At 41.9% G+C, this 25,048-nt stretch overlaps 1 protein-coding gene and 1 long non-coding RNA gene across 4 annotated transcripts in view; one reads left to right on the top strand and one right to left on the bottom strand.

Annotated features, from left to right (window-relative positions):
- LOC138962240 (uncharacterized) overlaps positions 1-21,657 on the top strand; it is a 179,686-nt gene extending 158,029 nt beyond the window's left edge. For 2 of the 3 annotated variants that reach the window (XR_011454452.1, XR_011454451.1), the window contains exons 3-4: positions 7,626-7,699; positions 19,526-21,657. This is a non-coding gene — a long non-coding RNA (uncharacterized lncRNA). Of the gene's footprint in view, positions 1-5,807; positions 6,381-7,625; positions 7,700-19,525 lie in introns of those variants that run through there. The other variant, XR_011454450.1, reaches the window with a different exon arrangement.
- LOC138962235 (uncharacterized) overlaps positions 1-25,048 on the bottom strand; it is a 190,000-nt gene that overhangs the window by 49,138 nt on the left and 115,814 nt on the right. The window lies entirely within an intron of this gene.

Here is a 25,048-nt window from a genome sequence, read left to right as displayed (position 1 = left end):
ATCATGCCAAACATCTATGCATGTATATTGTTGGGTTCAGGGTAGGTATTTGGCAACTGTAAGTGGGAGTCAAGGGACCAGTTAACATTTACGGTTTGGGTCAGTTTGCACAAAAATGTAACTTACTGAGTGGAAATTGTATTTGCACTTAATTCTTTTCTTTTATCTAAAAGTAAGTATGTTATATTATTGTAAAGTAAAATCCATTAACAAACTCGCTTGATAATTTCTGTGTATTCCGTAAACTTTTGCGTTCTTTATATTTTATTGTCAATACAAAAGCCACCAACAGCATTCAGTATCAAATTCATTATGATATGCCGCCTGCATCTTAACAGGTTTATTGTTAACATTATTGACTGTTAACTCATTGTGACCGGCCATTCTTGTGTCATTGGGAACACCCAGTGTCACAGAAATTGAAGATGCATGTATGTATATGTCCCAAGTGTGTTCTATGAGAGAAAGATTATATTCAATAGCTATATATATGGGCAGAAGCGCAGAACAATTTTTTATTACTTGCTTGAGAATGTGTAAATACTGAGAACAAAATGACATATTTTTGTGTTCAACACTTTTTTCATCATTAGAAACAGTTTAAGTAATGGTTGTGAACAACTTGTCCTGGTGGCACATGTACAAGATCAACAGGAGGTACCATAATTTTCATACAGAGGGTGTAAGAATTTGAAAGGATTAAAGTCAGTTAATGCAAAAATTAGCACTAAATGTGTGCTTGTGTGCATATGTGAAAAACCTGGTAATATGGTACAGCATATTTGAATACATCTCCAGTTTCAATGTACACAGTGTCTGCCTATCCCAATCATTATGATGCTAAGCAAGGTGTGTGTGTTTTTGTGTTTTTTTGGGGGGTACAAGGGATGCTCTTATATTTCTTTGGAACAACTGTGCTATGTTATATGTGCTACATTTTGTGTGCTTGATTGCATCATATAAGTTGAGTATGACTTTTCTTTGAATAATGCCTTTTGGTCTTTGATAAACAAAGGGAAGGAAGCACTAGCTGCCAATGCATACATTTCATGATTTGTTTAATTAAATTCACACACCACACAAGAGAGGTAGCTTTCTCAGAAGGAGAGGTCACTTTTTTCAACCAAAGCAACAAAGCAAAGACCAAAACAGAGATCAATGAACTGAATTTACAAACAAACAGAATATGAAAACAAACTTATGACTGTGATTAATGGCTTTACACTACATGGGTGGGAGTCTGAATTTTGCCTGCGACTGAACTTTTTTTTTACTGCCGGGGTCCAAGGGCCGCCTAGGCCTTGGCGGATTGCAGGGGCAGCACGCAGCCAAAAACGAATTTTAGCATTTAAGGTGAGGATTAAGAAGCCTCGCCTGGCTTTAAAACGGAAAAAATAAGAAGGTTGGTTCAGGTACTCAAACCATAACATCTTGTTAATTGAAGGGATTTATGCACGTTTTTAACACCTCACATGATTACAATTATATAGATTTTTTATTGTACGTCCCACATGCATTATGTTTCATTTGATTCACTTCTCTGTCTTAGTAGGAAAGCCGCATGAAATTATATATGTCATTATATTGAGACAAGAAAAGACAATTCATACATCATGATGCTTGAGGAGCAATGCACACACACACTCACACCCTAGGTCAAATGCTTGTCTTTGACCCCACAGTCTCACAGGAACACCAACACAAAGAAATCAGTGATGCAAATCAAAACTTTAATTCTCCCACAAAAAAACCCACATAAAATGTATGAGCACCAATGAACACACACACACCATTTCATTTAGTTTTATACACACAAAATGGAAAGGCAAACATCATTAGGCAAGTTTGTTGTTCACAAATACAGAGATACAACAAGAAGGGCAAACGCTCGATCGAGTCACTTTCGCAGTTCTGAATATTATATGAGGCATCAGATGGACAGGAAGAAATTGCTATTCACAACACAATGACTGAGTCACGTTCACATAAAATTTGAGCCAGGTCACTTTTATAGTTTCCGAGAAAAGCCCAACGTTAAGTTGTGTGTTGCCGAACAGAAAAGGCTAGTTATCTCCCTTGTTTTTCTGATAACGTTCGTAAAAGGCTACAGATGTAAATACTTTGATGTAAAGAATAATCCTACAAAGTTTCAATCACATCCGATGAACTTTGTCAAAGATATAAAATGTCTAATTTTTCCTTTGACGCTGACCTGTGACCTTGAAAAAGGTCAAAGGTCAACGAAACCATCGTTAAAGTGTAGAGGTCATTGGAGGTCACGACTAAACAAAATATGAGCCCGATCGCTTTGATAGTTTCCGAGAAAAGTCCAACGTTAAGGTGGTGTCTACGGACGGCCGGCTGGCCGGCCGGACGGCCGGCCGGACAGACTAACACTGACCGATTACATAGAGTCACTTTTTCTCAAGTGACTCAAAAATTAGAAGATGGAATTCAGAAGAAATGTTCAAGGGTAAAAAAATATTTTACGGTGCACAAAGCTTTCATACCCACAATTATAATGACATTATTCAGGATACAGCCTCAGTTGCCTTATTGATTAAAACAAAGTACGTTACTGCTTAGTTTGTGCTGTTTGCATGAAAATGGATCGATGGCAAAGAAATCACAAAAGACTGCAAAACGTAACTTATAACACCACAATTATCACACAGCAGAGGCAAACCTTGGTAACTGGGGTCAAACGGTAACGCAAATCTCAAAAGTTACAGAAGATACTTGTTTGAACTTGACAGTCAAACACACAAAAAACTATACTTCAAGAAAATTACAAGAAAAAAAATTAGTGACATCATTATGATCACAAAGCAGAAGCAACTAGAAAATTGGGGTCAAACTGTTCAGCACTATAATGTCACAGAAGACACACTTTGAAATTGGCACACTGACCCAACAAATAGACAGCACTAATAAATTAATCACATCACAATGATCTCACAGCAGAAGCACTACTTGTAAACTGCAATCAAACTGTACAGCACATCTAAATGCCACAGTAGAACATGTCTCTTTAACACACACACACACAATTAAGAGATAGCACATAACAAATGAATCACATCTTAATGATCAGCAGAAGCACTACTTGTGAACTGGGGTCAAACTGTACAGCACTACTTAAAACTCACATTCACAGGAGAACACCTCTGTAAAAACTTGGCACACCCACACACAAAAATAAACAGACGGCACAAATAAATTAATCACATCAAAATAATCACACAGCAAAAGCACTACTTGAAAACTGACGTCAAACTGTACAGCACAATTTAAAAATCATAAAATGCCTCTGTTTAAACTTTGCACAAGAATCCATAAGACAGACAGCAAAAATACATTAATCACATCTTGATGCTCAGCAGAAGCACTACTTGTAAACTGGCGTCAAACTGTACAGCACGACTAAAAAAAATTACAAAACACATCCGTTTAAACTTTGCACAAGAAACCCAGTGCCACTATGAAACAACAACAACATGATTTTTGAAAACACATACACACATACGTTCTGGACACCCCCTGAATATGTTGATTTAAACATATGGAAAATGTAACAAAGTTGTGCAATGCAATAATGACACAACGCAGTGACCCCAAAATGTGACAGGGGTATCTCAAACTAGATTCATGTTGGCTATCAACTACAACTACCCTTGAAGTTTTCATAGTTACAAAGCTTAAGATTCAATAACATCTGAGATAACTTCAACGTTAAGTTTTATGAAACAAACATGACTGCATGCCCCCTGTGACCCCAAAACTTGACAGGGGTCAATCAAACTTAGGTCAAGTCTGGAGATGATCAAACACTAGAAGTATACAAGGTTTCAAACCTGTAGCTTCAAAAACATCTGATATAGCTTCAACGCACAAGTTTTAATCCAATGAAACGAACATGACCCCGCTGTGACGCCAAAATTTGAAGAGGGTCAACCAAACTGAGGTCACTTTGTAAGATCTTTCTTTATTTGGTGTTTTATGTCGTTGTCGACCATGAAGGTTATATCGCGACGGGGGAAGGGGGGAGATGGGATAGAGCCACTTGTCAATTGTTTCTTGTTCACAAAAGCACAAATCAAACATTTGCTTCAGGGGCTTGCAACGTAGTACAATATATTACCTTACTGGGAGAATGCAAGTTTCCAGTACAAAGGACTTTGTAAGATCATCGAACCCTAAATTTTTCAGAGGTCTAGCTTGAAAAACAACCAAGCTAACCTCAAATGTTAAGTTTTTTGGCCGGATATATGGATTGACACATGTATATGAATTCTTAGACTCGCCAATTACTCAGGTGAGTCAATAAGAGATGATTTGGAAAGAACAACATGATTTTTGAAAACACATACACACAGGACCCTGAATATGTGCAGAGAAAAGTCTGTGAGTGAACATCATACAGCACTAATGAACAAATTGAGAAGGAAAAAACCCCATGCAGGTGGAAGGTAGAAGACATAAATCAACACTTCCTCATCAGTCCTTGCACACAACACACACAAAATGTACATCTTCTGCCGAGACCTCAGCTCTCGTCATCTCCACCCCAGCACAGTCAAAGTGGCACCAGGAGTGACATTTCTCACTCTGCACCCAGTCTGCCAAATCCGGTTTTGAGCAAAATGGCATGCCGCACATGTTTTTTTCTCGAGGACGTCCATGTTGCAGAAGCCTCTGATGACTGTATTTTCTGAACATCTGGCAGTGACATTGTCGCATCACAGCCACTGGAATGTTTGCCAGAAGCGACTCAGCATTCTGCACACAAGTAAGCAACAATCATAGCAAAACAACTCATTGAGGTCTGGATATTATATCAAAAACAACAACAACAACAACAACAACAACAACAACAACAACAACAACAACAACAACAACAACAACAACAGATCAAGTGGACACTTACATAATTAACTGAGAAATACTGAGAATTCAGAGCGCAAAATGATATTTCTTTATCATATTATATATATGCTGTTGTAACTATAGTGCTTTCTACTGGAATTAAGAGAGGGTACAAGTTCTACAACTGACAGATGACACTTGTTAAGTGTTACGATTAATCTGCATGAACAGTACAAAATGAATTAATTAAGTCTAAGCAAGACCAATGTTGTAGGAATCAAAGGAACAAGGAAGTTTGGGGGCAAATATTGAAACTAGTTATATAAGTATATATTAATGAACCTAATTAGCTTCTGTCTGAAGTAACTGAATAAATTTTAAGCCATGAGTTGTCATTGTTCAGATTAATTTTAAGCAAGATTAGTGTAAAGTTATGAACACCTTCATCTTTTATTACAATGATAGCTGAGCACTTAAAGTTAAAGAATATTCAATTAAATTGTAACTATGTCACGGTGTAACTGTAAAGTTATGAACAACAAAAGGTAATAACTTATTTTTCGGCCTGTGTTTAAGGTTTTAACTTGATTTCTGACTGGTTGTTGACATGGAAACCAAAATGTTTGACATGGATATGTTTTTGTTGCATGTCTGTGTTATTATAACTAGAGTATTACAGAAAAAAGTACAGAGAATGATACGAATCATTTAAACTTTAAAGGACTGAAAATGCATGACTCTAATGGCAGGCACACAGCTCGTATTACATGGACGATTGTTTAGGAAACCTGTTACACATTGAATTATCATTGATCACACATGGTTGCATAGAACTTTGAAACTGAGTTTTATTCACTGGATGGACCATAGAACATGTCATCTGATACTTTCAGTCTCAATATCAACAGAAATTTGGCTGACAGTGACATGGAATCAAGAACAGTTGAGATAACCACAACTCATTAACTGTACAAAAATAAACATGCGAAAAAATAAATAAAACAACATAGCGAAATACTTTCAGTCACGTTTCATAACTACGAACTTACCTCTTGTTTGCTGGGTATGCAGAGAACGTCGTTTAAGTCCAATCCTGGAAAGTTCACGAGCTGAAACTTCTTTTCACGCACCCACCACTTGAACTTCGAAGACTTCCCATCTTCAATGTGGTCCGTACGTTTTGTTTTTAGAAACAGCACAATATTGTCATATTTCTTCTGCGTGAGCACGGTTGTATTTTCTGCGTAAGTTCCACGACAAAACTGTCCACCTCTTCCCTGTGGTCACCCATCATGGTCAAGGGCGAGAGGCAGACTGGCGATCAGACTGGCATCGCTAGTCGAAAGGAGGGCCATTTCTAGAATGAGTCGGTGCGTTTCCGGAAATGACGCGCTTTGTTGGAAATCTACTGAGGCGTGACGAAGTCCCGCGAGATTCCAACTCTGCCCCGGATTCTTACTATGCGCCCAACATCACCACTGAGCTCTGCTGCACTGTCACCGTGATTGATACAGGTCAGTGATACAAATGAGTGGGGAACTAGGAAAATCAACACTTGCCTACGTTGACAGAGTTGTTGTCCCTCATTCAACGTAACAAGTAACTTGAGGGAGTTAATCTTAACACTTGTTATACAGGACCGGTTATTTGGAACACTGTTTTTATTGCACAATTCACTTCCGGGTTCAAACATACCAGGTAAGTGGTTTTTCGTGTATTTGGCCCGTTACTGCTGCCACTGAGGATGTTTGATTTTAATTTCATCATGCTTTAAGTGTTGTCTGCATATCATTGGTTGTGCAGATAGCCAGCTAGCAACATTAAAGCACATAATTATTAGTACTGGAATGAGTTCTTGTGAAGATGTAGCACAAGCCTGCGCGAGGGAACATGGAGAAAGGGAGGTATCGTCCTAATCTTTGGCATTGTACATTTAATGCACACTTTTCAGTGTCATCGTAGCATCATATCTGATGTAAGGCACTTTCATCAACGCAAATATTTAAGAATTGGAGACATTTATGGACGGTGTGAGCTTTCAAAGTATGCATAATGATGTCAATTCTGTCGATGGAAAAAGCCCACTTTTGGGGGAGCTTTCAGTATTTTTGGAGTTTAATGAAAGCTGTAAAATGCAAGTAATGCGTGTTGTAGCCCTGATTTTTTGAACTACATAACTTTGAATTGATCTATTTCAGTCCGTCATTTTTACACGCAGAGCCACCCAAATGCACAAATCATTGTCTATTCCACGTCTCCATTACACGAAGTGTGTTCTCGGGTGCATATCACATCAGTAAAACAGCGTTGAATGCAAGGTGTGGGTTTTTGATAGCAACATGTTTCAAACACTCAATACGGGAACCGTGAGCTATAATTTCAATGATCACTTTAATGCAGCAAAAAGAGGAATATATGAGGTGCATGTTTGACACCAACTTTAGTTACATCAGGGTGCGTATCGCTAGCGCTACGTGTCATTTGTGCTACGTGTCATTTGTCCCACGTGTCATTTGTGCTCCGTGCCGCTATCGCTACGTTGATTAGTGCTACAAATAATTTGTCTATGAGTCGCTATCATTCGTTCATTATCACTACGTGTCGACAACACTACATCTTTTAGCGCTACGTGTCATTATCGCTACGTGTCAATACCACTACTTACTGACGACTTTCTCTTTCTCATTTTTATGTTGTACAGCTATGAATCAGTTTGAATCTTAATCGTTTCAACAACACATGTACCTTATTCGTTTCAGATCGCTGTTGGTCAGTCGTCCGTGAACAATATCCTGTGTACTATTGGTTTTCAAAAGAAAGGAGCGCACAATAAGTCAGTCTGTTGTTGGTTGTTGGTTGTTGTTGTTGATGTTGTTGTGGATTATGATGATGCTGAAGACGACGTTTATCATAACATAACCTTTTCCCTTTAGTTCTATAGATCGCTATTCGTGAAATTATTATTACTTTTTAATTTAATTTTATTATTTATTTTTTTGTTTTTACAGCTAGTTCAAGTTTTAGTTCGATGTATTCAGGTAGACTTGGAGTTGAGACGAAGGTGATGATGTATTTGTGTGCTTGTGTGTGTGTGTGTGTGTGTGTGTGTGTGTGTGTGTGTGTGTGTGTGTGTGTGTGTGTGTGTGTGTGTGTGTGTGCGTGCGTGTGTGGAGCGATTCCCAGAAAACTTGTGTGTGTGTGTGTGTGTGTGTGTGTGTGTGTGTGTGTGTGTGTGTGCGTGTGTGGAGCGATTCCCAGAAAACTTTAGATCGTCGTCTTATCAGTTTACATTTGAATTATTTCAGATGATATCCCAGAACATTCCTTCATTTTTGCAATAATCGTACTTGATAAAGTCATATCCTACTTTTGAAAGAAGCTAAGGCAGTACTTACTGTGGTGACATCATTTTTCAACCTAATTGAGTGAAATTTTGATCAAACAATATTAACCCAGTCGTTTGAAATGTTCAAAACGGTTTAATAAAGGTTTATTCTTTTTCTTCTTCGGCCATGAGCCGGAACTCCCACGTTCACTCATTGTTTTAGCACGATCGAGTGGGTTTTTACCTGTATGACCGTTTTTACCCCGCCATTCAGGCAGCCATACGCCGCTTTCGGGGGATCAACAAGGTTTGAATTGCACTCTTTGTTGCTTCTTGAATTCAAAAGTACATAGACATGTCATGTTTCGATTAGCTCCAAATTCAAGAAAACCAATCCCTTGTTCATGCGTAATGCGGAGACCAACGTGACCCGTGTCTGTCTTAGGTTTTCGGCTAGCCAAGCCTTATAATTATCAGTGATTACTGATCCCTCGTTTTCGGTGTTTCTCTTTCAGTGTTGACCTTTAGAGATAGATGTACTAAATGCAATATTAAATTACATATCTTACCCAACTCACATATAGCAATTAACTCTAGTTCAGTGCTGGTAACGCTGTACGCATCCCCTTGGTAACAAGGGAAGCCCCTCTAAAAAAAGAGTGACCAATACCCATAAGGCCATATTAATACATACTTCCGACTTCCGTATGCGCGCGCATACGCCGCCATATGCATCATTCCATACTCAGCGAGCAGTGGGACTGGTCGTGTTTTTGTACGCTCTGGCTGTGTTCAGCCATCTGTCACTTCGTCTACGGACTTGGTCACTTACCTCTTGGTTTCTTCTTGCTTGTCTTATCGTCTCTTCATGTTGAGGTGAGATCTTTCTGTTTTTTGCTTGTGTTTGTGGGCGTTTTTGACCTTAAATTGAACTTGTGAAATTTTCTTGTTTACAAAATTTTTCGTGAGTTGTTTTTGGTCATGGCGGTTAACGCCAAGAAGCGGCAGTTGTCTAAACGAGTTACTGCTGTTTCTCCGCCGACAAAGTAAACACCTGGGAAAGCAAAGGCTTCCGGACAGGCTTGTGTTTCGGTTCATGTACTGTCTTTGTATAAAATATCGATGTTTTGGTCGTCATGCCTCCTACTCCGTTTTTGACGGCTAAACCTTTAGACAAGGTTTCTCCTGTGGATAAGCCCGCTTAGGCTTCCTTGGTTTATGTGTTTCCCGGTCGTGCGTCTGCGGACGTGGCGACATTGTTGCTCTCTTTAAGTTCACAGGTTTCTTCCTTGGCGGGGGAGATCGCTTCCACGCGGGCGGAGATGCGTTCGCTTCCGGTGTGACGGGGGTTTCGTCTCTTGCCAACGTTCGCCTGCGCCGTCTGCTACTGTGTCTCAGGCTGATGTTCTTGCGGATTGGGATGATGGGTCCACGCCTTCGCTTGTGGCCTGTGTTCCGGTTCCCGGTGTTTCACACCAGTTTAAAGGTATGTTTTCTACCCAAGTACCCGGGTTCTCCGGGGAAAGGGTAGAGCGTCTCCAAGAGAAAGTAACTCCGGGCTCTGGCTTTGTGGGTGAAAGTTCCGAAGCTGAGGCTGGCTCTGACTGCATTGGCAGCAGTAGTCGGTGGCGGTTAGGAACCTTGGAGAGCGAACGGAAGATTTGCGCAACCACCCGCTTCTTTAGAATGTGGTAAGGGTGTGCGTCTTCCGCTTCCGCCCGGGGGGCAGGAAGAGAACAGTATAGCTGGCTCTTTGTTTGACTATGGGAGTCAAGCAGGGGGTCAGCTTCCGGAGGGCACGGGAGTGCCAGTCGGCTGTTCAGAAGACGGTGCTTCCGCAGGGGTGGTTGCACTGAATTCAAATTGCCGTTTAGGCTGTCAAGTGCAGTGGCACTGGGGGCTTAAGCGGCTTCAAGGTACAATAGGATCTTCTGGTGCATGTTTAGGCATCCGGTTGGTTCTGATATTTGCCAATCCGTGGCCGATTTTGCTAACGCTTTTGCGGCTGTAGCGTCCGGTTTCAGGATGGTTTAGCCTTCTGCCGTTAACACTGTGGTGTTGGTAGTTGGCGCTCATCAGTCTTCGGCTTTCGGTTCCGTTGTTGCGGTTCCTCTGCTGTTACTCAGGCTAAATCCACTTCCTTTTCCAGGCTTTCAGCTGGTATGAGGCAGGTGGATGGAATATCCTTTCGGAGTTCCGGGTGTTGGGAAATTTGTTCCAAACCTTTCCCTTTTGGCAAGTGTTGCTTTTTCGGGATTGGTTCCGGCTCTCGTCCTTTTGTAGATGGTTAGAATACCACTGTACAGGATGATGAGGATTTGGAAGATTAAACTTCTGGGGCAGATGGAGACGCCTCTTTGTTGACTTTCAGCGAAGCTGCCATCTTTGTTTACATGGATGGCAGAGGTTACTACGCGCTTTTTCCCTGTAGGGTTAGCGGTAGCATTGTCATCTGCCTTTTCTCCTCCATCTTTTTTGGCGTGTCTTGCTCCTTCTTAGGATCAATTTGCGAACTCATTCGATGCTTTTGCCCCATCTCTGCCTTTGTTGGCATCTCAGGGTGATGCTCTTACTTCAGCTTTGCCGCGTTTTGCGCTTTTTCAGCTGACCTGAGCTTTTTAAGGGAATCTTAGAACGTTTTTTTCTTGGATTCTCTGTTGGGGTCGTTTGGGCTTGTGAAATTTGTTTTTTCACAATCGAGGCTCCTTTGTTACCACTTCCTTTGTGGGCAACGCTCGGCTTAGCTCCTGCGGCGGCGGGGCTTTAGCTTGCGTCATCTGCTCAAGCAGCGCGTCACGCGCTGATCGCTATCCGTAGGCTTCGGTTTACTCCAAGCTTAAGAACGTAGTTTATTCGTTTGCTTTTCTACGGAACCGCCACCGGGTTCCCCGGAATTGGCTAACATCCGTCTGGATGTTAATAGCAAGGAGTGACTGTCTCTCTGTCAGACAAGGATCTCCTGGCTATGTTTCATTATGGCCGCACTCCTTTACATTTACCGCTTTTTAACAAATCTTGTTTCTGCGCTCTCTCGTGCGCGGTTACGTCCTATCTGGATATTTTTGTGTTCCGTCAGGACGCGGATACGAAGGATGTAGCTTTGCTTTTAGCCTGGGTGTAGGTCTCTTTCAAAAAGGGTTTGTTCTTTTGGCGAGACTTTAATCTCTTCTTTTCTTGAAGGTTCCTCTTTGTGAGTTCGCTTCTATGCACAGGGATTCTTCTCTATCTTAAAAGCTCACTGCAGAAGGAAAGCGCACGGCAGGCCTTGGCTTTTTATTGTTTTCAAATAAAGGCTTCAGGCTCGCCGTTCTCGACTTTATCTTTTGTCTCCTTACCCTCGCGTTCGTGGCAGGGTTCTGTGTCTAATATCCACCTTTCTTCCCCCTGAGGCAAGTTAGCGGTGGGTGTTGGTAGGCACACAAAAGCACGCTTTCTTTCACACTTGTGGCAGTTATGTCAACTGGAAGTTAGTTCTCGGCATAATAATAATAATAATAATAAATAACTTTTCTATAGCGCGAGTCCCATCAATTGGCTCCAGGCGCTTTACAAATTCATTATAGAATAAACTAGCACAAATCAACAAGCATACAAAGCATACATTTAACTGAGACATAACACCAAGAACCCAAGCACTAAGCAAAACTTAGCGTACAATGTTAAAAGTACACACACACACACACACACACACACACACACACACACGCACACACGCACGCACGCACGCGCACACACAAAGATACCATTGACAAAGAGACCATAAAGCACATACAGGGTAGAGAGTTCCAAAACAGAATAGAGTTGTGGAGAGTCTACTCAGGCTAAGCAAAGGCTTTACGAAACAGGTATGTTTTGAGTTGGGTTTTGAAGGAGGAAAGGCTGCTGGAGTCACGGATAGAACTTGGAAGCGAGTTCCAGACGGTCGGAATCTGGTACCTAAAGGTTCTTTCACCAAAGGTCTTGGTCCTGGTTTTGGGGATGCGAAGGAGTTTTTCAGAGGAGGATCTGAGAGAACGGGATGGCTCGTAGATACTGAGGGAATGGGACAAATAGGGGGGGAGTGATTTCTCAAAACAGCGGTACCCTAACAGGGCGAGCTTGTACTCGATTCTGTACTTCATAGGAAGCCAGTGAAGGGTGGTAAGTAGGGGAGTGACATGGTCTTTCTTAGACTTCTGCAGAATGAGCCTTGCAGCACTGTTCTGGACTCTCTGTAAGCGATCAAGTTCTTCAGTGGGGAGGCCGGCAAGCAATGAGTTGCAGTAGTCAAGTCGACTCAGGATCAGAGAGGAGACAAGTTGAACAGTGGCTTGGAGTGTCAGGAATGATCTGACAGAGGAAATCTTGCGCAACTCAAAAAAGGCACATTTACAAACAAAACTAATGTGTTTTTGCATTGTCAGAGCAGAGTCCAGGTACACGCCTAGGTCCTTAACAGCGGTTTGGGAAACAATCTGAGTGTCGCCTATTGTCAGGGAAGTACAGTCAATCTGATTTAAAGCATGCCTTGAGCCTGACAGCATCACCTCAGTTTTTGAGTCATTCAGCTTGAGTTTATTGTCTATCATCCAGTCTTTAACTGACTCAATGCAGCGCTCAGTGTTTTTAACCACTTTTGGAAAATCACTGGGGGGAGCAGAATCCTCTATTTGGGTGTCGTCGGCATACTTGTGGTGTTCGCAGCCATGCCTCGAGATGACGTCAGATAGGTCCTGTGTATATAGTGTAAACAGAACCGGGCCTAGAACAGAGCCCTGAGGTACTCCATGCTTCAGGGGAACAGGGGATGATTCTTTTTGACCTATTTGTACTCTTTGAAAGCGTTCAGAGAGATATGACACGAACCACTGGAAGGCTTTGTCGGCAATTCCAAACGTGAACTGTAGTCTCTTTAGGAGGACGTCGTGGTCGATGGTGTCAAATGCCGCCGAGAGGTCCAAGAGTGCGAGCACAGACACTTCCTTGTTGTCAGCACTGGTCAGCAGCTTGTCAGTTACGTAAAGAAGAGCGGTTTCTGTGCTATGATTTTTCTTGTATGCGGACTGATGGACGTCCAAAAGATCATTACTCAGCAGATGTTCTTGGAGCTGCGCTAGCACACACTTTTCTAACAGCTTGGTCAGAAAGGGTAAGTTTGAAATGGGTCTATAGTTCTTTAAGCACTCCGTGTCAAGGCCTGGCTTTTTTAGAAGTGGTGTTATGACTGCCTCTTTAAACTGTGCAGGCACAGACCCAGACTGAAGAGAAAGGTTTAAGATTCTCGTTACAACAGGAACAAGGAAATCCAGGCAAGTTTTCATGAGTGACGTGGGAATGGGGTCAAGTGTGCAGGATTTTGGAGCACATTTTGAAATAAGTTCAAAAACAAACTTCTCAGAAACAGGGCTAAACCGTGTAAGGGGGGTCCCTGAAAATGCGGCGAAGGACATTTGTGTTTTGGATGAGTCGAGACCTTTGCGAATGTCAGAGATCTTCTGGTCAAAGAAATTGCTGAAAGTCTCGGGGAGTTCTGATGGGGGAATCAATTTAGGGAGGGCAGTGGCTTTCTTCTTCGCGAATAGCTCATCTGTTACAGAAAACAGAGCCTTGGTGTCTTTGCACTCAGCGAGGCGGGATGTATAGTATTCCTGCTTGGCACTGGTGTGGAGAGCTTTGATGTCGTCAAGCTGTTGACGATAAATCTGACGGTGAACTGTCAGGCCTGACGTTCTCCATAACCTCTCCCACTTGCGTACGAGCCGTTTGTGGTCCTTTATATCTTCGGACATCCATGGGGCTGAGGGACGATCAGTGACTTGCCTGGTGACAAGGGGGGCGTGGCTGTCCATCAGCTGACGTAGACAGGTGTTGAAGACCATCAAGAGGTCTGTGTCTGGCGTGTCGGCAGCAGTGGAGGCAGCAAACACCCTCACGTCTTCCCTGAACTTGTCCACGTTCATCTTCTTCAGGTTTCGTGACGTGACCGTTCTTACTGCAGGCTTGGGCTTCTGAATGCTGATGTTGAAGAAAAGAGCTGAGTGGTCGGATATCTGACAGTCTCTCACAGAAAATGAGCTTGTTGGATTGTCGGCCTCACGCACAACAAGCCAGTCAAGAGTGTGACCATCTGTATGTGTGGGTTCATTGATCAGCTGAACAAGACTATAGTCCTTCAGAAATGTCTTTACTCGGTTCACTGAACTGTTTGCCTGTGCGTCGAAGTGACAATTAAAATCACCAACAAACAAGTGTTTCTTTGTGTGGTACATTTCAAGAAGGTCTGGGAGTTCGTTCAAGAAATCCGTGTCTTTCAAACCGTTCTTTTTGCTGGGGGGAGGACGGTAGATGCATACAAAAAACAAAGATGACTGTTGATGGGAGTAGTGCATTTCAACAGCTTCGAAAGAGAGAAACTGTAGTCGCTTGAAAAACAGGTTGTTGGTAAGGTGAGTGGCGTGAATGATACATATCCCGCCCCCTCTTCTGTCCGTTCTAGGAAAGGACTGAGTCGTATGAGTGGAAGGGGTCATGTCTTTGATAGTAGCCTCATCACCTTTCTCGCACAGCCAAGACTCCGTGATAATTGCAAGATCAATGTGATCGTCAATAATTAGGTCACGAATGATGTGTGTTTTCGGCCTGCAGGAACGAGCTGCAGGAACGAGCATCACTCTTCTTTCGCCTTTGTGTTTAACACAGCGGCTGGGGGGGATTAGGTTTTTGTGGGGGGAGACACGGGTGCCTCCCTTTTGGTTCTCTTTCATGGTTCGTTTGGGATTTCAGAGCTTCAGGGTTCTGATCTTTTTTCTAGTCTTACGTTTGTTCAGCCGTTTTTGGATCTCTTGGAGATTGTGCAAGCGGCCCTTGATAGAAATCCTTTACTCCAGGTGTAACTGGGAGTGCAGGGCTGGAACACATTAGATGTCTAAGGCTTCTCAGCTTTGATAGGACCCTTTGTGGTCTGTTGGGCGTTAAGCAATAGAACAAAGGGTTGGAACATGTGTTGTTTCAAGCAGACAACTCCACAGGGGGCTTTTCTCATCAAGAAAAGGGGGTCTCTCACTCCCTATCGCTTCCTCAGGGAGCATGAGAGGTTTTGGTGGTTTTACCATCACGAGATCTTTTTAGCAGCGAAGTACCTTCATGAGAGTCTCTATGTCTGGGCGGACTCTCTAAGTCTGTCGGCCAAATGGCCACTTGGAGCAGACTCTCTTTGACCACGTGTTGTTTGTTCCTTCGGGGGAATGGGAGAAATTTCTATTATGAGTTTTTGCCTTTTGGTACTATCGCCTTTTGCTTATCTTCGTCGCCCGACTGCCGGGCATGGAGATTTTTACTCTTGTTTTACTTTGAGCGGCCTGCCGGTCGCACAGTTTGGGCCCGTTCTTTCTGGGTTGCCAGACCTCGTTAGGCTGGCAAGACGGCTCCGGTTTTGCTCACACTCGTTTCTCACGGGTGTCTACTGTAAGGATATTTTTGAGTTGCTCGGGCTCTTCTGCCCGTCAACTCTGGACTGGTACTTGTCTTGTTGTCTGGCTTGGAACAGATGGCTTTTGTTTTAACGGATAGAACTCCTCTTCTCTCGGTACAATGAAGGTGGCGAGCCACCTATTTTGGCTTTCCGTTCTTTTTCTCCCACGTCTTTGTTTAAGACATTATGTGATATCAGTTTTACTGAGACAGCTCGCTGCTTATTTTTCTCTTGGTGGCTTTTAACCAGCAAGTTTAAGAGGGCCTACTTTAGGCTCGCTGAAAGCTGATCTTCAGTCCTTTCTTGGACTTTGCTCCTAGTTTTAGGGTTTTTGTGATTGGATTCTTTGACTCTTTTACTTAACTAGCCTTGCTGATCAACACGGAATTCGGCCTTGCTTACTTGGGTAGCTTCTGTGAGAAGTGGGAGTAAGTGTTTTTTCTGCTAATTTTGCTATAGACAGATTTTCGGAGGAAGACTGATCTATGGCACTTAGGTTTCTTTTGGGTTTTCTGGCATATAAGCGGAATCTGGAGTTACCAACTTTGATTCACCGTTCAAATCTTAATCACTATTTTGGCTCCCCTAGAGCCATATTTAGCCTTTTGATCTGTTCGAGTTTTGAAGATTTTTTCTGACTTGCACGGTTTGCTTGAGATCATTAAATCTAAGGGCTCTTGTTCTTATCTTTCTGTTTCGTCGCCCTTTAACCTTGAACGGTTATATACGACGTTAAACACCGGTTAATTTATATATAGGAAGAAAGAATGTCTTTCAACTTTGGTAGGGGTAATGACTTGTTGAGGTCAACCTTGCCTAGATGGACTGCCACAGTGTTCAGGTTTGCCTTCAAGTGGTGGCAGTAGACAGGGGGGGGGGGCAGTCAGTCAGTCCTCCCCCTTCGAACAGCACGGACTCTTTTTTCCTTTCTTGAGCATTTTTATGGCTCTTGGAGATTCTGATGTACATTTTTGTACGGTTATAGCCCTCCACAGTTTTCCGTTAAGGACTCTGCACACTAGATCGGAATCTCAGGAACTTCTTTTTATCTCACTCGTTATGGTGCGCTTTAAAGACATCTCGAGAGTAGTGTTAGCCAATTGGGTCTCTACCATAGTTAGACAAGTTTATGTATGGTAGCAGAGTCAGGCAGGGGATGTCAGGGCAGTTTTGCCCTTTACTACAGCTAGGCCTCACGGGGCAAGAGATTGGGCTTCCACTCTAGCTGTTCTTCAATTTGGTCTCCTGGCAGAACTGAGTTCTTGAGTCGGCTTGCTGGCTTTATTGAAAGGTTTTTCATTGGTGTTTATCTCAGAGATGCCTATGCATTGAGATAGGATGTGTTTCTGGGTTACCTGCTCTGTTAGCGGCAGGACAGATTCTCAATTCCTGATTGGGTTAAGTGCCCTCCACCTATAGTAGCAATCTGCTATATGTGAGTTGGGTAAGATATGTAATTTAATTAAAAATTTTAGTAATAAATTTTCATTTGATTAATATACTTACCCAACTCACATCGTTTATTCCCTCCCGCCTCCCCGCTGTGGGGGGTGGATTTCTAAAAAAAGGGGAGTGAGTTGGGCTTCGTTTGGAATGATGCATATGGCGGCGTATGCGCGCGCATACGGAAGTCGGAAGTATGTATTAATATGGCCTTATGGGTATTGGTCACTCTTTTTTTAGAGGGGCTTCCCTTGTTACCAAGGGGATGCGTACAGCGTTACCAGCACTGAACTAGAGTTAATTGCTATATGTGAGTTGGGTAAGTATATTAATCAAATGAAAATTTATTACTAAAATTTTTAAATATATTGGTTCACACGACTTTTTTCCCCCTTGGACTGGGAAGATTTTCACAGTTTGGAGCAGACCATCCCCCCCCCCCCCCCACACACACACACGCCGAAGCACACGCGTTTTTGCCTGGTGACCACATATAGCCATTTTTAGTGTGGAACTGTTCTCCAACACGCCCATCCCTTCCTTTAGGGCAACATTTGTGCACATAAGGGAGGTGGGCGTTTACAAGGTACTTTACGGTACATATAGGCCTACTACCACAGTTTTATTACGTACGACATGATCAAGTCAAGCGATATTAAAACATTTAGTAAACCTATTGACCTGATACTAAATGATCAACTCCAAAAACCCGTCAATAGTACTAAAACCACGTTAGCCGAAACCGGTAAACCGAGATGTGTCGAGCTGGTCTTGGCGAAGCATGCCAACATGAGACCCTATTTGCACAAACCGATTTTCTTTGATTCTTGGAACGTTTTCAGAGTAAGCAATATTTATGTATTTTTGGAATTTTTGAATTGCCGAGGAATGCAATACAATCATTTTTTAGTCTGTTTATGACAACTTTAATGGACAAATTAATTAATTAAATTGTAAAGCCTCACTCCGCCTCCCGTAAACCATATGTTTCTTACCCCTCAGCCTCCCGAGCTTTTACAGACAGTTCAAACACCCTTCCATTTATACGCGTACCTCTCGGGAGCACCCTGGCTGCTTTCCGTTGAGAGTGAGACACTTTCAAACAAGTTAGAAAAGGATGTACTATAAAACAAAAGGATCTTTTTTGGCGCTAGAATTAACTTTTAAAATCTAAATAATAAATTAAAATAACAAAAGCATGTGAGACAAACAAAATTAAATCATAAAATGATTTTTGTTTCATCAAGACAGGATCAGTTAAAAATCGAAGTTTTGAAACTTAAAAAAAAGGGAACCCGGAAGCATGTCACGCAAGGTCGTGTTTGCCCAAGCAGACGACTTTTCTACATGTCACCTGAGCTTCTTTGAACGGTCAACCGCCACCGCTCAGTTCGTGCCGCACGCAGTCGTTTGTGGCATTTTCACGATAAACTGGTGTGTGGTTTACGCATGCTAAATAGCCGTTCAAATTATAAACTGTGTCATTTAATGATGTTCAATGCTAGTGCAAGTGTGTTCCATAAGGTTAGATTTGTTTATTTTGTGAAAGATTCCATTGTTCTGTAAACCTTATTTGAGGCGGAGTGAGGCTTTAAGTTTCCATGCTGAAATGCAATCCGGACTTAGTCAAAACATGTTTAACCAAAGTTTTGTTCAATTTGATTGACAAATGAGGGCGTAGTAAATCGCTTACACTCTCACATAAAATACGACAAGCCAGAAAAAAAAAGTGCAGTGGTGCTTGCGTGTAACAGGAAACCGCCATTTTCTTTATTTTGAAAAAAACCGTTTCCGGACTTGTTTTTAGACCAAACATAACATATAATATATGTTTTTGGAATCAGGAATTGATAAGAGTAGATCGATTACTCAAGTTTGAATTTTAATTAGAATTGCAGATTTTTGATGACCAAACTCATTTATTGTTTATTAAGCTTCCAAGCTGAAACGCAATCCCATAGCCCGGGTTTTGTCGAAGATTGCCTGACCAAAACTTCAATCAATTGTATCGGAAAATGAGAGTTGGACAGTTCCGCCTCAACTTTCACAAAAAGCCGGAAATCGACGTAATAAAAGATAGTGATTAAAAAAAACCCAAAAAACCTCTGGCAATATTATACCCAGAAACTCCCATGTAAAGTTGAATGAAAATCGGTCCAGTGGTTTTCTCTGAATCGCTCTATACACACGCACATACACACACACACGCACACACGCACAGACACACAGACACACATACACCACCACCCTCGTCTCGATTTCCAGTGTGTCTAAAAATATTTCGTTAAATGTAAAAATAAGATGTTTTATGCTGTTCTCAAGTTAAAGCGGTTGTCGACGAGTGACTATTATCCGTTATTGTGGTCACGCATGGGTAATATTCTGCAGCGCCCAGTTCACTGAATATTCTTTATTCTTTTATTAGGTTATTTCTGTTTCAGTTTTGTGCAACCTGCGGAGCATTAAGCCCTATCAAAATCCCGTGACAACAACAACAGAAAATGGCAACACACAGAACAACGGTTACTTTGTCGAAGAAGTTGATTTCGGCATTGGTGTTTTTCATGACATTTGATTGCACCCACAGTCCAGGACAGTATGGCGAACCTGCACCCAAATTAAGAGTAAGATACACAGAGAACGTTCACTTTATTTGCAATACGGACGGTTTGAAACTGGAAACCATAGATACAATTTATTCCGTGTTTGTATTTAAGACACACATTAGTCTGGCTTTTGTTGGACGCGACAAGAAACCAGTTGCAACGGACAAAATTAAGTCGCTTTATCCTGGAAGATTTAAGCTTGATGGACCAGGGAAGGAAGGCAATGATGGCTTGAGTACATGGCTAAAGGTCACCCTATTTGACTTTGACTTTAGCGACTATGGGAATTACTCTTGCGAAATAAGGTACGAACCAAAAACCAATGCATCAAGGGCGGCTTCTGTGTGGATAAAGCACACCCAGTTAGCTCCAGGAAGACAGACGCCGAAATTACCCGGATTTTGGGCGAGGGTTGAAAAAGGAGCTGACGCGACATGCGTGTTTGACTTGGACACGGCAGCGCCTCACTCCCAGAATGTCCAATTGTCGATTGTTCGCTGTGAGCACGACGAACCTCTGGTTACAGGAATATACAATGATTCAGGAGCGTTTGTGACCAGTTTTTCAAACACAGGATCAGTTTTCCATTTGGGCTCATCATTTGCTGTCCATGTCCATCTTCCTCCTGACGGCGTTGAGAATTCATCTTACAAATGTAGTGTGAAGAGTAGTAACAAAACTCCACCCTTTGTGTCTAAGTGCATGACGTTAGCGTGCGAGGAATGTGGACACTTAGGCGAAAATTCATGCACAGAAAGCCTGGCTGCCGTTGGAGGAGTTGCAGGAGCTCTCCTACTCGTGATTTTGGTGCTGTTAGGTTATATCTGGAGAATTAATAATCAGCAAAACAGAAGAATTGTCGAACAGCAGGAGATGCAGGGGATGATGCCACGGTGATCCTAGAATTCTGCATACCATCCACGATGATTGATGATCTTTAAGAAAACACTCTGTATAATTTTAATTTGGATGGCGGTCATCAATGTATACTGCGAGTCAGCCAATCCGTATGGCCAAGGGAAAATTTGTGACCAAATCAGCAGCATGCATACTGTACATGTAAAGGATTGGCCTTGTCAGTAAAAACTGCCATGCTAGCAAGGCGTGCATACATTCAAAGAAACAAGGCGTGTCCGACAAAGGGTTGTAGTAGTCGCCATCCTTCAGTTGGAAGCAAATGTGAATGTATCAGAAATAAAGTTCAACAGGCTTTGCTTGTTTTTGTGTTTTGAAGCTGCTCTCTTGGGAAAAAACCCCAAAGCCTTCCTTGTAAAATAGGATATTACAGATAAAATACTTCAGTCTTTGTGCAATATCTACAAAACTGAAAACGCCAATATCTGTCCATTTGGACCAATTGCCTGGAAGATTTCCTTTGGATTCTATAACTTTGGCTCTCTTGTATTCTCAATCCGGTCTCTGGATTTGAATGGAAAGGGGACAGCCTGACACTTTCAGCATTTCAGAATTCTACCACACAACTGTCAAAAAACGTTCTCATATTATATGCTTCAGCCCGTATGTCAACCGAGTAAAGTATATTGATGAATGCCATCCAAACAAATATACCTTTGTGCGTTACAGTGGAATCCGCTTATAAGAAAGTTAAGGAGAATTTTGTTCCTTTCTTATATCCGAGGTGTTTGTTATCCATCGTCGCATCGACATCAGATAAGAAAATATTAGGGTGATTTATTTTTCTTATTCGAGGATTCTTTTTTGGCTTCAGATTTAGTGAGATGGACTAAAATGCGCGGGAGCTTTCCTTTGGATGAAATACCTTTGCAGCCCAGCGCGCGAATATTTACACGTTAAAGTTGTATGCAATGTTTTGGTTTTTTTAGGTTCCGTTTGTGCGTGCAAATGTACTTGTGTATATTCTTATGTTAGAGAGAGAGAGAGAGAGGAGAGAGAGAGAGAGAGAGAGAGAGAGAGAGAGAGAGAGAGAGAGAGAGAGAGAGAGAGTGAGAGAGAGAGAGAGAGCCAGGGGGGGGGGGGGGGCGCGTTAGTCTCAGGGAAGAGATGGTGTTCAAAGTTCTCTCTTGAGAGACAAAGCGCTGCGCTTTGTGTGTTTTTTGTCATAGTGACTGCCGCTAGTGACGAAGACAAAAATGATAGGCATTAATTTAAACACACGCTGATGATACCTTTGTGATCTCACCAGGCTTTTTACAGGCAATTCCATGTGAATATATACCAACACCTAACAGCTTGTCTACGTCATGTGCAGTGTGGGTATGTTTTGCTCCATTCATTTCGCTTTTGGCATTAGTGTTTTTACGTAATTAATTTGAAGAAAAAAACACCCACCCCCTCTCTCCAGAGAAAGTAGCAAGGCCGTTAAATGTCAACAGTTGTTCTTATTAAATGATGTTCTTATTAATTGTAAAAGCTCTGGACAGATCTGTGGTGCCTAACACGGTATGAAAGGTTGATTTAAGGCTGTATTCTATCCCCTTGTAAAAGTGATGCATTTGTTTTGAAAATAAACTTTTCTGTAAGCTCAAGTAGTGCTGAGGCAAGCAATAGTAATGATGTCAAACGATGATGTGATTTTCTGCTTGCCAAATTTCCTGTTGCATGTGATTTATGCTTTTTGTCTGTTCTTATTACGCTTGCTCTTAGTTGTGTGTGAGAGACTACTGTACACACAAGGTAAACATGCCATATGTTGAAACAGTGTTGTTGATAGGGCTAGAGGAAGTTTCGAATAGGCATATTTTGAGCTTAAAGAAAAAAAGGTCTCTGGAATTACGGGTACAATTCGGAAGTTTGTTCCACAGGTTTAGAATTTGACTCCTAAAAGATCTTGACCAAAGGTTCTGGTTCTGGCTTCGGGATGCGGAAGAGATTTTTAGAGGATGATCCGAGGAAATGGGACGGCTCGTAAATACTTACGGAATTGGACCGAGAAGGGAAGGGGGGGGGGGGGGTGAATTCCCCAAACATCTGTACGCTAACACAGCTAGTTTATACTTAGTTTTGTACTTAACTGGGAGGCAGCGCAATGAAACCGGCCCCAATACTGTACTTTCTTGAACGTTTACCTTGTACGGTGAAACACAGATGAGGCGTTGTCTTTTTGCGTTTGGAAAACGTGTATATATTGATGGAGGAAGCTTTCTTTTTACTTGTTCATCTTTCTCATGTGACAAACGCGTCTTGAACGTTTACGTTAAGCTTGTTGTGTCTGGAACAGAGTTTATTGCGACTTTATTTCAGAGTTTTTACTGCCAGTTGGTTCACAGAACAGTAACATTCAGAGCGCACTTCGGTAACAGATTGTGCTGAAGTTTGTTTTTAATGTATTTCAAGAGTTCAATCTAAATTTAGCTAACTTTAATTTAACAGTGTCCCAACATTCTGTATCCAGTTGATGATGTACATACACAGTTTATGCTTTTAACAATATAATTACTTATGGCTGATCGATCAACGAGCAGTGTCTTTTAATTTTGCTTCGCGTGTTTCTCCTTTCAGATTGTAATTAGTCTGGTGTTTCCTTTCAGTGATTTTACCTTGTTGAAATAAAACAAAAAGCAAAAAAGCATTTTCTTCAATTTTCTTAAAAGTATCTAACTTTTTGGGGTGTTTTGAAGGTTTTTATTCGGATCACACACCTTTATACACTGCATTCAAGCGTACAAACATACATATATAATATGCACAGACAGATAGACAGACAGAAAGACAAAAAGAGTCACATACACACGCACACCTTTCACCCGAAGAAAAAACACCATGAATAGGAGTACACAAATGCTTTACCATATGAAAGCAAAATGACGGGCGCAATGGTCTAGTGGATAAGACGACGGCCTCCCGTACAGAAGGTTGAGTGTTCGAAACCCAGGTGGGTTAAGCTATAAGGGTCGAGATTTTTTTCGATCTCCAAGGTCAACTTATGTGCAGAACAACTATTGCACAAGATCAAGTGCGCACGGAAAAGATCCTGTAGTCTGTGTCAGACTCGGTGGGTAATAGAAACACGAGAATAGTGACGTTGCGGGGAAGACGCCCGACAACTCAGCACGACGACAAGTGACAGTGACCTTCTTTTTTCCCGCTAACACAGTCGGGACGGGGCCTTTGCGAGCCGTTCCCGCTGGAAATTTGAGCAATTTGTCGTTGTGGCCAAAACATAAGATAACAATTGCTTTTTGCTGTTAAGTCGAGTTCACATTAGTCAAAGTGTGTGTTTTAGACGTATACATTGTTCATTTTGAAAAAAAGCTTTTGAAAACAAAATCTATAATAGGTGTGGATTAACAGTTTGTTTGTGTTGGGTACCATCTCAGATGCTCATAAGTCTTCTCAATGAAGCCGCAGAAGACGGACGCGTACTGAGTACACAACCAAGACTCATAAGTATCAGACGTCCGGGTCGCGTGTTGAAACAACGCCTGCAAAGGCGACATTTGGTGTTTTTTTTACGTCGGGACAGAACGAATGAATAAATTACTCGGTTGTTCTTAACTGAAGGTGTTTCGATGGTGTTTTCATTTATGTTTGAGGTTCCAGTTTGTGGTCGGTTAAAAGGCAAAACCATGTTTTTGAAGGGGAAAATAAACTTGGCCAAAAAATTATTGCAACAATTTTCGCACGTTCAGAAAAGCGTTAAACCACAATCCATTTTAATTGAACTTTATATGCTGGAATTATGTCTACTGTTCATATCATTTGTTTGATCGGTGGTACTTTGTATAGGCATCCCGTGGCAGCCTGTCAAACAAGGTCACCCCTAAAATCGACCTGACAAAAACCAATGCCCCGTATTTTAAAATCTGCAAAAAATCAGAATGTGCACTTTTCAAACACTTCTGACTACCATTGGAAAGGCCATTCAATTTCCTGTTTCAGAGGCCCAAAAAAAGCACGTTTTGCGGCCATTTTTGAGGGGTCTCCACTGAAAGAGCCATTTCTGCTCAAGTTCGCTTTGAAAAATTCAGAAGTTATGACCAATAGGCTGATCAGAATCTGTAGTGATTTTTGTGAACGTGTATAACAAGCGTGTCGATTTACGTTACTTTTTCGAAAGACCTAAACAAATTTACATTTGCTGAAGATGGGAACGCACAAGAAAAATTATCGATGATCGTCTTTTTTTACTGCATACAGTTGCCGAAGAGATTTCCAGTCCTTGGCCTGTGCTGAGGTTATTTTTAGCCAGAGCGCTGTGCTGATTTGAAAGTTACAAGAGTCTGTGGCGGGCGCGCGGTAGTGTTTGAGTGTGTGTGTGTGTGTGTGTGTGTGTGTGTGTGGTGTGTGTGTGACTGTGTTTGCCTGTGTGTATATGTGTGCGTTTGAGTCTCAGTTCGTGATAATGTGTGTGTGTTGGAGACAGAGAGACTGAGCAGG

This window comes from Littorina saxatilis, linkage group LG3 (assembly GCF_037325665.1).
Source record: "Littorina saxatilis isolate snail1 linkage group LG3, US_GU_Lsax_2.0, whole genome shotgun sequence".
NCBI classification, from domain to species: domain Eukaryota; kingdom Metazoa; phylum Mollusca; class Gastropoda; order Littorinimorpha; family Littorinidae; genus Littorina; species Littorina saxatilis.
The sequence above is the reverse complement of the archived record's forward strand: the minus strand, read 5'-3'. Positions and strand labels throughout refer to the sequence as shown.